General features: G+C 39.1%; 1 protein-coding gene across 6 annotated transcripts in view; it reads left to right on the top strand.

The window, feature by feature from the left end:
- The window catches only part of Pag1 (phosphoprotein membrane anchor with glycosphingolipid microdomains 1), a 131377-nt gene that overhangs the window by 27394 nt on the left and 89301 nt on the right, over positions 1–14682 (top strand). For 4 of the 6 annotated variants that reach the window (XM_013144009.3, XM_063257497.1, XM_013144006.3 and 1 more), the window contains exon 2: positions 12935–13002. The exons of 1 other annotated variant lie outside the window; for it this stretch is intronic. The gene's annotated coding sequence lies outside the window, so the exon portion shown is untranslated. Of the gene's footprint in view, positions 1–4954; positions 5099–12934; positions 13003–14682 lie in introns of all 6 variants that reach the window. One more of the 6 variants, XM_013144007.3, reaches the window with a different exon arrangement.

Genomic DNA, 14682 nt, shown 5'->3' with positions numbered 1-14682 from the left:
TCAACCTGAATGGAGAAGAAAAAGGCAACCAATAGAGGCCAACATGAAGATGACAAAAACGTTAGCATTGTCTGCTAAAGGGTTTTTAAATAGTCATCATAAATGCTCTTCACCAGGTAATTATGAATATGCTAAATACAAATGAAGAAAATCGAAACCTCAGCACATAAACAGGAAATATAAATGAAGAACCTTGTGGACATCTGAAAATGGAAGCATACATAGCCAAAATAAAAATTCTTGTGGATAGACTGAACAGCAGAATAGAGGGGAAAAGGAAAGAATCATTAACCATAGAACCAAAGAAATTTTTCATTCTGAATAATAGAAAATAGACTGAAGAAAAAAATAAAACTCCAGGAACCCATGAAACAATAAACGTGTAACATTAGAGTCCTATGAGAAGAATAGGAAAAAGAGACTGAAAAAGTGCTTGAAAAAGTAACTGAAACTTGCTAAACTTGTCAAAAGATATAAACACACTGATATAAGAGGTAGAATTAGTAGGATGAATAATGCCTGCCCAAAAGATGTCAATATCCTGATTCCAGAATCCGTGCATACATTACTGTGTGTAAAGGGATCTTACAGGAAGTGATTAATTTAAGGATTTTGAAGTGAAGAGAGTATTCTGTATCATCTGAGTAGACCTGGTGTACAAGGAGGAGGTGAGAAATATGATGATGGAAGCTCAAGGAGAAAAGACAAGGTGGTGTAAAGTCACAATCTAGATCTCAGGGAGCCCCTAGAAATAGTAATAGCCAAGAAAATGAATCTCTCCCAGTGCTTCCAAGATCTCCTCTCCACCAGAACTGTAAGATAATCAACTTGAGATGTTTCAGGCTAGTAAGTGTGACAGTTTGTTATAGCAGCAGTAGGAAACAATTGGAGTAAACCTCAAACAAGATAAACCAAAGAAATCCACAGCAAGATAGTCAAACTTCTAAACACTAGTGACAAAGAAAGTAAAAAATTTGGCTAATAGCAGATTTATCATCAGAAACTATGGCACTCTAAAGGAACTGGCACTGCATGATTCAAGGACTGTCTTAGATGCCAGTGAAAATGTCCTCCAGAAATAACAGGGAAATCAAGATAGTCTGAGATGAAGAAAAGCTGATGGAATTTGTCACAGGAGGTCTCTGTAAAGGAATGGCTGAAGGAAGTGCTCTGACCAGAGAGGAAACGATCTCAAGATGGTCAGGTAAGAAGACAACACAGTGAACATAAATATTGCTAAAGACATAGATTTTCTTGAGTTTTTAAAATTTTATTTCAAAGTGGATGTAAAAAAATAACTGTCTGATATCCTCAACATATAAAAGAAATAATTAAAACATGAGATGTTTGAGACATTTATAAGAGAGTGAATAAAGGCCAGAAAAGGGATTAAGATTTCTATGCTTTATTCAGTTACAGTAATAACAACAGTAGGTGGTGGTAGATTTTCTGTTTGTAATGTAATGACTAAAGTAACCACTAAAAAGCTGTACCTGGAGATATATTTAAAATCATTATAGATAAATCAGAATGGAATTCAAGCAGCGGTTATGTTAGCCAACATAGGGTGTAAGAAAGCAGAGAAATGAAAAGGAGCAACCAACAGAAGATGACATTTGATAAAGAGCACCTGGGAAAAAAAAGCTGTTTCGTGCTGAGAGACCGAGCGCTTTTCTCCTGAGCCTGGGAAGGCCAGGGGCTCCCCTCGTCGCTGTTCTGCAGATAGTGCCGGATATTCCATTCAGTGCAGTAAGCAAGAAAAGGAAATGCAAAGCATCCAGACTGGAAAGGGAGAGGTGAGACAGCCCTTATTTGCACATAACATAGTTGTTTAAGTAGATGTCTCAACGAGTCTACAAAATACCGCCTAGAACTAATAAATGAGTTCAGGAAGATCACAAGACCCAGAATAAACATAGAGAAATCAGTGATATTTTTATATACCAGCAATGAATGCATGAACACAAAATTAAAAATATAGTACCAACTCAAAGTAAACCATGGCAAACTCTGACTGTGGGTGATAATGAAGTGTCAGTGTAGAATTATCAGTTGTGACAAATATACCGGTCTGGTTGAAGCTTGAATATTGGGGGAACCCAGAAGGTAATGGGTACTCTGGACTTTGTGTGAACTCGGTTTTGCTGTGAACATAAAACTATACTGATAATTAAGTCTACTTAAAGGGGGAAAGGCCCTTCTAAATGTACCATTTACAGTAACTCAAGAAATAAGAGAAAATCAGGTATAAATTTAACAAAATGGGACTTGTGTGTTAAAAATTGCAAAATACTGTTGAAGCATGCTATTTTGGTGGCTGAAAACTCAAATTAATGGAGAAGCTGATTGTTCAAAGTTAACATACTGGTTTAACACAGTTTCTATCAAAATCTCAGCAGATTTTTTGTGCATATAAACAAAATTAATCTAAAATTGATGCAGAAAGACAGGAAGCAGGGTAGGTAAAATAATTTTGAAAAAGCAGAATAAGTGAAAAATCAGTCTACTTAATTACAGGGCTTATTAAATAACTACAGTAATCAGCACTGTGGTTTTTGACAGAGGGATAATATAGATCAGTAGAATGGGATGGTTACTGCAGAAAGAGTCATACAAATATGCCCAACTGCTTGTGGATAAATCTACAAAAGCACTTATATGAAAGAGTCTATAAAAGAAAATACTGATAAATAGGATATCATCAGAATTAAAGCTTTTTTCTTTACAAAAGACCCTGTGATGCATATGAGAAGGCAGGCTACAAGGTGCGAGAAAATATCTGCAAATCCTATATATGATAAGGAAATTAATGAAATTTAATAATTAAATATATGTATTTAGAAAATTGTCAAATGGAGTCACTATTTTGTTGAAGAGGATATACAGATCTTCAAGCATATCTTACTTGCCCACTTAATGTTGGGCAGTAGGTTATCACTTTTAAATTTACATTAAGAGAATATTTAAATATTGTGAAATATATAAAAGTCTGTATTTCTTGCTTCTCTCAATAAAAATCAGAAAATCTGACAAAAGTGGATTCGGAATCCCAATTCCCCAGGGAGAAATATGTACAGGTAATTAGGGGCTCCTTTTAGCTAAAATATGATTGCCGTAGCCCTTAGCATTCCCTATTTTCTTCCAGAAAACATAGCCAACCATTAGCTGATTTTTATCAGTGTGCATCACTGTCGTTTTTCTTAAAGCATAGGAAAACGTTCTGACCCACCTCGCCATTGAACCCCAGTCCTTCTGAGAAGACACTGATCTCGTAGGGCTCACTCTTATGTGGTGCCCATTGGACCTCTTTGGTTTTGGATTCTGTGACTCTTGCCTTTAGGACCCTATGAAAGCTGCTGCCTCTTCTTAGACTGTGTTTTCCTTCGTGGCCCGCCTGCATAAATAAGACTCCTCCTACCAGGTTTATTCTGCCTGTCTAATTTCACTAGTAAAAAATCTATTGCTTTAATTTTTGTTTTAACACACAAGCCAATTTCTTTCTAATAGCTGTAAGTCAGGTTCTGCCTTTTATCTTAGCAATTTGTAAGGTTATAGTCTTCTTGATTATAGACTACCTAAAATTATTTTTCTGAAAACATCCATTACTAAATTCTCAGTTGTTGAACTTAAGACCTCCAATAAAATTGGAGGGGCTGAAATCACTAGGCTGTTGAAGCTGTTCATTAAAATGAGATAAACAAATGTGAAGTAGGTGTCTCCTTGGGCATTTCTTAAGGTTCTTTCTTCATTGTTGTAATTACTCTACCATTCCTTGCTAAAGACTTTCTAGTAGTTTATCTAGAACATGCCACAGCAGATTGTTTGTATCACTAAAAGCTCTAAAACATTCACTATCATTGATCTAGGGTTTCAGTGGGCTTATAAATTGATTTTATTTCGTGCCATGTCACATACATAATATGAGGAAACAGTTCTGCATCTGGCTTTCTAATGAACCATTTTCTGTTTTGCAAATCAAAGTCTCTCACTCCCACCCCCCACTTGTGTTCTGTTTTTTAGAGCTCCAAATCTGAGTGATCTCCTGATCTCATAAACTCAGTCTGAAATAGTTGAGTAGGAAATGGAAGTAAAGAATTTCAGAGAAAGAATTTACCATGAGAGAAGAATTAGTAATTCATATGAATATAGTTTGTGGTACTTAGCAGATTTTTGTCACAGAGTAGACATTCAGAAGTGAGCCCATATGTTCTGTGTTGAGCGCTCAAGTAGTTTACTACTGTCTGAGGGAGATGCCAACTACAATCTTACAATTACTATTTTACTTTGTTTGTTTTTCCTTCTGATGGAGGAATGAACAGATGACAGGAAGGTATCTTGCTTGCATGAATTGAAAGCTGGCTGAAAATTTTATGAAATAAGAAAACCCTACAGGCTCCACATGTGATTTGTGAAGATGTGCCTATTTGTTTGGTTTCAGATAAATGACAGAAATTAGCATTTATTTGAACTAAATGAAAGTTAGAGAAGGGTTAAGGAATGGAAAGAGTGCTTGGGATCAAATCTGTACACTCTCCTTGTCCTACCTCGACTACTAATCTGTGTTACTTTTTTTTTTTTGTCTTTTTCCTTTTTATCAGTACCGGGGATTGAACTCATGACTGCCTGCTTGCAAGGCAGGCTCTTATGCCCGCTGAGCTAAATCCCCAGCCCCATGTGTTACTTCTGATGGAGAGGGAAGCCTGAAAAGGCTGAGTCCGGGGTAGGGTTTCCCCAGACTAGAAGATCAGTGACTTCTTAGCTTATAATGGCAGAACTAATGGTGCAAAACAGTAAAAATCAAAAGGGTAAGCACTTGTGCTTGGGGGCCAGATTATTTATATTTAGTTTTCTCACTCCCTACCCTACTAGCTGTGTTTTCTGAGCAAGTAATAAGCTTCTTGGTGCTTCAGCTCCTCGTCTGTAAAATGAGTGTTGCATTGATATTTGCCCACAGGGTTGTTAAATGAGAAGTGCACACAGTAGTCCCTGTTTGCTGTCTGCAGACGGTGTTCACAGCTATAGGAGGAAGGCTCGCAGGACAGGGATCAAGAGGCTGGCGCTCTCCTATACCAATAGTCCGGAAGTAGCAACAGCTTTTGTAAGTAGCAAAAAATCTGCATTGTACATTTTTTTCCTTGTCAGTTGCTGCTCTTAGTCTACACGTACAAGGTCATCTGAAACAGCTTGTCTTCCTAGAGCAAGGGAATCAGGAGCCAGGGAAATAATTTAGATTTAAAAGGAGAAGGATAGTTTAGCATTCAGGTCCACTTGCATTCAGATCCGTGGCCAGTGTGTGAGTGTTTTCCTGGGTCTCTTTGGATAACCTGGGATGTTTGTTCAGATTCCTTCTGTGCCCTAAACCCACATCTGCTCGTTTCCAAAATAAATCTACTTGTGGTTGTGTAATAATTAGGAAGGTCTTTAACTCTGGGGAAGAAAACCTTGGTTCTTATTCCACTTTCCTAAGGCCTGAGGAAGAAAAACCTTCTGAGTAAGATGAAATCAGTTGACCTCAATTCTTTTCAGACCTGTTTTTTTTCCTGCATTGAGGATTAAACCCAAGACATCACGCGTGCTAGCCAAGTACTTTCTTTCCTACTGAGCCCCACTGCCAGCCTTTCATATTTGTTTTCAGAGTCTCGCTAGTCATAGCTTTTAATGTCTTTGTAGTAGAATTTATTAAACATATTGTAAGTTTATGCCAGCTTGTCACAATAAACAGCGCATAACAAATAATATACCCAAGTAACTTAAACTTATAAACTTGAGAGAAACTAGCAGACACCTTCTGCCTTTTCCTGGTTCTGTCAGTCAGGAGGCTTGCTAAGTCTATTCATGATAATAACCCTGTAAGGGAAAATATTTTTTAATCCAAAAATTTTCATTGATCTAGGCTCCCCTGGGCATTGATTGCCGTGGTCCAAGGGACAGTGGGCAGCGTAATATTCAACCTGGACAAGATGCAGGGCCCATCTTCAGGAGCGGGGCTAATCTTCCAGGCCCCCAGCATGGCTCCTGTAAGTGGATTCCAGAATGTGGCAGGGGTGGAGTGAATTGTGAGCACAACGACTCATGTGACCAAGCAAAAGTACGGGAGTGAGAAGAGGGCACGGGGGTGAGGGACAGGTGGCCTGACGGCCACTTCTTCCCTCTCTCCCCTTCTTTCAGCTGCTACAGACTTTTTATGACATTCAGGGAATTATGGAGAGCAGGCTAGGAATCCTGAGCAGCAAAGGTGGGATGTTTGTTTCCCTTGCCTCTTGCTACCTCTTCTGATCCTTGTTTTATACACTTGACTTCCTTACTGGGTTGTAGGGTTGCAGCTGAGTGGCAGAGTTTCAGAATTACTGGAAGAAAGTCAAACACATTTTCTGGTCTCCATCTGTTTCCTCTTACTACTCGTTCTGTTTCTTGCAGGTCCTGTGGGGATAGAAAAGCCGTGCAAAGAAAGCAAACGCATTTCTCTTTTGTCCCCTTTACTGACCCCTTCTTCTCTCCTCGCCCACCAGCAGGATTTCTCCATGCCCTTGGGGAGTGTGTGTGTGTGTGTGTGTGTGTGTGTGTGTCAACGTGCCTCGTAGTGGTTTGGGCTTCAGTGGAAAGGAGGTTGAAAGCTGTAACTAGATGGTGTGAGTACTAAAAACTGTAAAATTACAAGAAGAAATGTCAGAAGATTGCACCATGGGTCTAAAAGGATCTTTATCCAGATAACTAGTTTTAAACTTTTTGTTTACTGGATTCGAACTGAAGTGTTCAAAATCCTATATAGCCAGGCATGGTGATACATGCCTGTGATCCCAGAACTTGAGAGGCTGAGACAGGAGGATCACTGTGAGTTTGAAGCTAGTCTGGGCTACATAGTGAGACCGTGTATCAAAAAAAAAAAAAAAAAAAAAAAATATCCGGCCAGGAGGTGATCCTTCTCTGGAAGCCAACGCCATGTTTGGGCCACTGCCTGCGTGGGGACAACCACGTCCAGACCTCTCTCCATGAATCAGCACCATTCTTGAACTGCAGAGGGAGAGAAATAGGTCTCACCAAGAGATGATCCCCACCTGGAAACCATATCATTTCTATTATTTTGTAGGTTGGGTTTTATTCTCTTTTGTTTTATTTGATATTGTTAAATCTTATGGCATGAGTAGCTATTTAAAAGATAGCAAGACATACTATGGTAGCCATTTTGCATTTGCTGTTGGCTTGTTTTGAAGTCCTTTATTGCATTCATTGTTTTGTTTTTATTGTTTCTATTGTATTCTGTTCTGTTTGATTTTTACTACCTCTGAAGGTATCTGCAGCTATTTTGAAGATAACAAAAGGCATTATGGTAACTGTTGTTGATTTTGTAAGGTTTTGAAGTCCTGTATCACTTATACTGGTTTACTTTGGTTTTATTCTTCTGTTTTCCTTAGTTTTATCCTCTTTAAAAAAAAATCCTCCATGAACTTTGAAGTATGTCTTTAAATTGAGCAAGTAAGAAAGCATAGGTAGCAGGTTAGTAGCACCTAGAGTGAGACTTATAAACTCATAAGTGAGTGAATTAAATCAGGGTATCCCACATTCCTGTAGGACGGTAGTGGTGAACCTGTGGCACACACGCCAGTGAGCTGCTTATGTTATTGAAATTTCTAAAAGATTCACTGTCACTGCTCTCGGAGATCAGAGGTTGGGATAGGTGGGTAAAATACACCTCCACAGAACTGTTTGCAGTCTCACTGTTTGAATGTCCACTTTATATGCTTTAATTTTGTAACTTGAACAAATATTTCTAAGATGACAATATGTAATCCAGTAACTAGTGATTTCCTACTGTTTATTTTTTTCTGAAATTCTGTATAACTTGTACCCTTTTTCTACTTTTTTTCCTCTTTTTCTCCTTAAATAAATTTTTTAAAACATTAAAAAAAAAAAAAAAGAAATACACCTCCTTTTAATTCTAAGGAAGACACCAGTGCCTAATAGTGCGTAGTAAAAGGTAACTGGTACTTGGCTGTCATATCTGGATGACAGCAGAGAGTGGCGAGGTCTGTGGCATGTAGGGAGCACATGCTCATTTAGGGACAATAGTTAGAGATGCCTTTGGCGAATTTGGGAAGATGAGCTCAGAGCTGGTAGGTTTGATGTATCACTTGCACATATGAGACATTCTTCTAAGGGCTTAAATACTGACCTAACAATACTCTCCAACTAAACAATGTCATGAAGGTTTCTGAAAGCTAATACTTCAACCAATTCACGAGAGGTTCCTTGGGGCATGGATTCAGGTGTGTCTTTTCTTTGTATTTCCGCCCCCCCAAAAGGATGAGGTGATGTTATTCTAGGAAGATGTCACCTCTGGGAAGAAGAGAACACATTTAAGTAAGTCAGGCTGTCTCCTCTACCTCTCTTTATTGTGATAGTATCACTCAAGATTTATTCAAAAATTTAGGAGTAGTCTGACCTTGTTCCCGACAAGTAAAATGTTTTGCTGTCAGTAGAATTTTCATATTATTTCTAAATTTTTATTTCAAATCTTGATTTATTGATTTACTCTTTTGTGTTTCAAAGCCACACCTTCTTCAATACAGTGCTTTTCTTTTATAGCCAACAAGTTTCATCTTGATTTCTAAAATGCAAGAAAATAACATTAGTTATGGATATGAGTGCAGCGGATCTCTCCATACATGGAGAAATTAATATTTCTTCTAGAAAATTCACCATATGCTGGGCAGACGCCAGTTGGTATTCAAATATGAGTGAAGACAGATGTCTGCCAAACAGACTAATTAAAGTGTATGTCAACCCCTTTCAGCTTTGGAAAACATTAGAGGTACAACAGTGATAGAATTATTGAATATTCTTTACTAACTGCTTTTCATGACAGAAGTCTCAGGCAAAATAACCATAATGAAATGCTCCTAGTTAGAAATTAATGTCTCCTGTGTTGTCATAGGAAGTAAGTAGTGGCCAGACTTTCAAGCTATGAAGGAACTGGCTTAAAAGATGCATTTGAAAACCAACATATCAATAGCAATTCAGAGAAGTTTTTAAGTGGTTCTATTCATTTTTCTGGAAATATATGTCCTTGAGCATTTCAGTTACATTCATTTGGGTGAGCTCCAGGATCCCATGGCAGAGCCTGAATAAGCATTTAATGAAATAAGAAACTGGAAGTCAGAAGCGGCAGCAACCTGGGCTGCAGTGATATACCTGAGACAGGCAAAACCGAGGTCATCCACCTCTCAGCCCCAAAACCTGGTGTCCAATTCCATACACCATCAGTGTGGTCCTCACCTCTGGCCATATATGGTGAGCAAGACATCTCCTGTAAAATGTTTTGTAGATTTCTGTGTCCGGCATCCTGTGAATGTATTCTGTTTGTAACAGATGGTAATGTGCATGGAAATTACCTAAGCCTCTTACAGAACTGCAGATTCTGACCCAGGAGGCCTGGGCTGGGGCCTGGGTTTGCCTTTCTCATCAGCTCCCTCATGATGCTGCCCACAGACCACAGTAAGCTCTGCGTGATCTCTGTGCCTGTGCTTCTATTAATGCTATGGTTCTGCGAAAGCCGATCATCTGACATTTCAGATAAGACAGGAGCATTTCACAAAACATGCCTACCATGGCATTAACTGTTTTCATTCTTCATAATCATCTTCATCAAAAGCCCTTTAAGTGCCTAATTATGCAGAACACTGTCACATGCTTTACAAAAAGAACTAAATAGATTTGGTCCCTGGCTTATCAGACTTGACAACCTAAGACAGAGAATATGTATAGAGATAGTAATAAATATTGAGGCAATAATAAATATTCAGTGATAAGTGTTCGCCCAGATATAGAACACATTAAAATAAAAGTGGGTATATATATTTAGCATGGTCCTTCAGATATCAATTTTCATAGTTTTTGTTCTTTGTGAAAATCATGGACGCTGAAAAGATTACCATGTAATTTTTACATAACAAGAGGTTTGTTTTTGTTTTCCAGATAGGATTGAGGAAAGGGAAATTCAGGGTGTGAGGCTGCTTTTGTAGTTATCTGATTGATTTTGACCTCCCTCACTTTGAAAGAAATATTTAGTGGTCCCACATGGGTAACCCTACCCGTATACAGATGCCTTGGCGTGGCTTTATGAACACAAGTTCATTAGACTACCCTCCTAGCTTCCTGCTCAAAGTGTTTTGGATTTCTGGTACTAGAAATCAAACTTAAGACCTTGCACTTGCCAGGTAAGCACTGGTGCTGCTTAGCTATATCCCCGGCCCTAATGCTCAAAGATCTTGAGCCCACCAATCACCCTTGCACTACCTCTGGGAAGCAAGGTGGGAGGTGTGGACATGGTTATCTCTGCACCATCGGCTGTTAGATAATTCAGAGGAGGAAACTGGTATATGCAAAACCTCACAGTAAATTACTCATGTAGGAAGGTTTGGATTTGATTGTCTCTCATATACACTTGCATGTGCTGAACTGACCCAGGGAGATAACTGTCTTCCTTGAGGAACAGATCAGACAAGTGACCTCTACCAGCATTTCTCCCTGACAACAGAACAGGTTCTGCTGCTGGCAACCAGGCCATCAACCTGCCAGAGATTGTGTTCGGATCCCCATGGTGAGGACTGCATTGTTACTGGTTAGTATATTACTGGTTAGCAGGGTGATATCAGACGGCATCACTGTGCTAACTCAATAAGAGCTACAAGAATTATCACAGGTCTAGAAAATGTTTTATCTGAGAGTTTCTGAATCGAATGTGTCCTAATAAATATGTATGAATAATGAGAATATAGACCCACCTTTACATTTTTTGATTCAGATAGCCACCTGTAATACTTAGCAGTGACTATAGGTATGCTCAGTGACATGAAGATGTAGAGGAAATTGTGTATGGTATATCTTAGGCTTCAGAGTGTGTGTTTTACAAAATGGTTCATATGTGTGAAGAAACACTGGAATCGGGCACCCTTGGGTTTGAAACTTGACTTCACTATTTACTGGCTTTTGTTAATTCACTTTCTATGCCTCAGTGTATCTGTGGAACCAGTATAACAATAGTATGGATCCCATGGAATTCTTGTGAGCCTTGCATAAGATAGATATAGGTTGTGTAACACAAAGTCTGCAAACTGTAAGGATTCATAGCTGATCATTATTAGTAATCATAATAAAACCCGTATACAGGACAGCATCTGAAGCCATTTGTCTTTAAAAAAAAAAAGAGCTAGAGATTCTAAATTTGATATTTTTAAATTATATCAAATGCAAGTCTTTGTACAGGAGGTTGTGTCTGGGTTAATGAAATGTCACACTCTGTTTATTAGAAATAAAGCTGCTATGGAGACAAACCCTCCATTAATTAGGTTCAACCTCATCTTTCATTCTGTAATGTCTCGTGCATCTATTGTGTCCATTTTTAAGATGAAATTAACTATAAAGAGTGAAGGCAGTATACTCACATGAAAGATATAAAACTGAGTAAGTATGCATTAAAGCAGAAAGTTAAACTTGTAAGGAGCCACAAATGGCAATATCATGTGTCCTTGCATTAGCATCATGTAATAGATCTGTGGGCAGATGGAATTTTGCAGGCAGGATTGAGGACTCTTAAGTATTTGGTTGCCTGCTCACTCACAAATGAGAATGGACCACGATGTCTGGAGCTTGGTCTCAGGAAGTTAGGGGATGTCCTTTGCGTGCAGACTGGGAAGTAAGCAAGGGACTCTGTTCTTTGGTGGCTGCCAACTATATTACAAGGGTAGGAAACCTGTAGAGCAAGGGCATGAGGCAGCTGGAGGGAAACTGAAGAAACCAAAGTGGAGCCAGATTCGTGGGAAGCAAAGCCTTGGGAAAGATCCTAACCTTAGAAACCTGCCTGCTAGCACCTCCTGACAGGGCACCTGTGGCTTTTGTGCAAGTTGAGATGAAATATCCTCGATTTAGAAGCAGCAGGGTTTTCATGCAGCTCTCTGCCCCACTCCACCCACTCCCACCCCGTGCAGCTAACTTTGTTGTGTGCTAGATTCACCTGGCGAGCTTGTTAAATTGCAGATTCTCGCAGGTCTCGGGTCTAGTCTGAGACCTACATTTCTAACAAGTACTCTGGTGTCTCTGAAACTGCTGGGCCAGAGACCATGTTTGGAGCAGCAGTGTCTAACCCATGCTCTCTTTCTCTCACTGCCACCTCTTGTCTTTCTGTCCCTTGGCACTTAACACCAGATCTCCCACAACGGGCTGATCCTCCTCACTTTTGCTGCCTGGCATCTCCTCTACTTAGAGCCACAGTTTTAGAAAAGCAGTATTTTAGCATCGAGATTATATTTCTTAAACTTGAATCACACCTCTTCTTGTAGGAATTGATCTTTATAAGTGATTTAACTTCATTTTTAAGCATAGGGAACTGTGTTAAAAATAATCATATATTTCCAAGCAAATGCATTAGATACTGCACCTAGATGTGTTCTAACAATTGCCACACAGTTCTTGGCGATTTCAGTGTGGCTTCTTTTGTCTGACAAGACCTTAGCTTCTGAGGTATGCAGCCACTTGTGTTTGACTCCATTCCTTGCACATCTCGAAAGGTCACCACTTGAGGTCTGTGGTTACAGTGATGAAATAATCATCAGAATCTGTGAGAAGGAAGTGAAGATGGAGGCACTGGGTAAAAATAAAGCCTGGGCATAATTATCACATTTTCTTAATGCCGTCATTTTTATTTTCTTACATGTATAAAATGTAGGCTACTATACAGATCTGTGAATATTTTAACAGCAAGTTTTAAGTTTTGCCTTTTAACAGTCTTTTTCAATATAGTGTTAAACTACTAAAGGTTCTTTGTCTATTGCTGTCTTTATTGTCCCAAACTTAAATAAGTAAATTAACAGATAATCATTTTACCCTTAGTGTTTGCAGGAAAGTTTTGAAATTTTTTTCTCTTGTGTTTCTTTTCTAGAACTACGATGATCTTTTGTTATTCAGCAATTGGGGAGAACTTAAGAGCTGAGGAAGAGTGATTTCAAGGTATTTATTTATCTATGTGATTGCTTGTTCAAGCTGACTTCTAGCTTAGCTTTGTGGATTGTTCATTTGGAGACCCTAAGCTGTGGGCTTGCAGACACACAGCCTTCATGTAGAAAAACTCAAAGAATGAGCTGGTTGGATTTTGAGTATAAGCCATGAGTCTTCTGAAATACAGACCAAGACACTAACAGGTTGCTTCCTGCAACAAGAGCGTTTCATTTTGGTCAGTAACGGGCACAACCCTGGTTCTGCTATGTAATTGAAGTTGGGCAAATACCTCACCTCTCCAATCCCTGTCCTCATCTTTGAGACATGAATAACAACTGGATTGCTTCAAAGGCTTCACAGAGAATTAACACAGTGCACACCACCACCATCAAATCTCAAAAACACCATGTTGTATTTACTGTTATCATATTAGAGCTAATAGCAAAATTGCACCAACATTTTTTCCTAGTGACCTTGAGCCATCTTAACAGAATCAAATCCAGCAAAAATCATCCAACCTAAATGAATAAGAAGTTAACACAAAGACATTCTATATTTGATTTGAGTAATTAGTTTAGTAGAAGGTTATCAATTTTTATAATGAATCTGGACTTTGAAGTGCCATGTCCACTGCACTTAGAAGATTTAGGACTCTTCAGCGCAGTGACCTGGCCTGACCTCTTCCCATTACATGTCATTATCCAGTTCTCCTATGGCCCGGAGAGGAAGAGGTCCATCTGCTCTGAATTTTCCCAGTCTCTTCACAGAAGGAACATTGTTAAATAGGCCACTGTCTTCATCCTTCCACTTGTTGAGAAATTGGCTCTCTTGCTAGAGTAACCCTTTTTCCCTAGGAGGGCAGGGAGCAATTTTAGGGTCATTGTGGTCCCCTTGGAAGCCTGGGTCTTTCTAAATACAGATGCTGGAAAACAGCCTGCCTTTTGTTAGCTAACTTTGACTAAAGAATTAGTGCATTAAAAGTTTTGATTATCTGTACTCCAGAAGTGCCTTTGTCTGATCTCTCAATATTTGATAAGAACCTTGATTCAGGGCTTAAACACTGTTTTCTCTAATACATTGCTGTTTCCACTTAAGTGTTTGCCTTGCACATTTTAGTGGTAACCTGAAGTGCAGAGTATTTTCCAGTCAGGGTAATTAAGATTTAACTCGAGAATCTATATGTTTCAGACTAGGTTCCAGATGCACCTGTAGTGAGCTCACAGTACTCTTTAATTTCAGAAAATCATTGTATGTTTCTTTTTTGTATGTTAAAAATTGACTTAATCTGCTTTTCCGTTTTCTCCCTGCCTTATTACACTCCCATCCCCAGTGGTACGGTCATCTTTATTTGTATGTCCCAAGTAGCTCTCAAAACAAATATGTATACAATAAAACTGTCTTTCCCCCAGGTCCCTCACTTCTCTGCTTGCAACTGATTGCTTTTTCTGGAATCAATACCTCAGCTAATGGCATCCCCGTTGGCGCAGTGACTCAAGCCACAAATCTCTGTCCTGACATTACCTCCTCCTCATTCAATCTGTACCAGATTCCTGATTTAATGTAGTACAGGAAAGTTTGAAACGGGGACTAGCTTTAGGTGAGGTCAGATGTTCACTTCGGCTGTCACAGATGTTCCCTGTAAGGCCTATTGGACCCTCCTGTCTTCTGCCTTTCACTGCTTTAGACCTGGCC

Source organism: Cavia porcellus, unplaced genomic scaffold (genome assembly GCF_034190915.1).
Source record: "Cavia porcellus strain 051 isolate PalLab524CR breed Dunkin Hartley unplaced genomic scaffold, mCavPor4.1 scaffold_10, whole genome shotgun sequence".
Lineage (NCBI taxonomy): Eukaryota > Metazoa > Chordata > Mammalia > Rodentia > Caviidae > Cavia > Cavia porcellus.
This window is presented reverse-complemented; position numbering and strand designations above follow the sequence as displayed.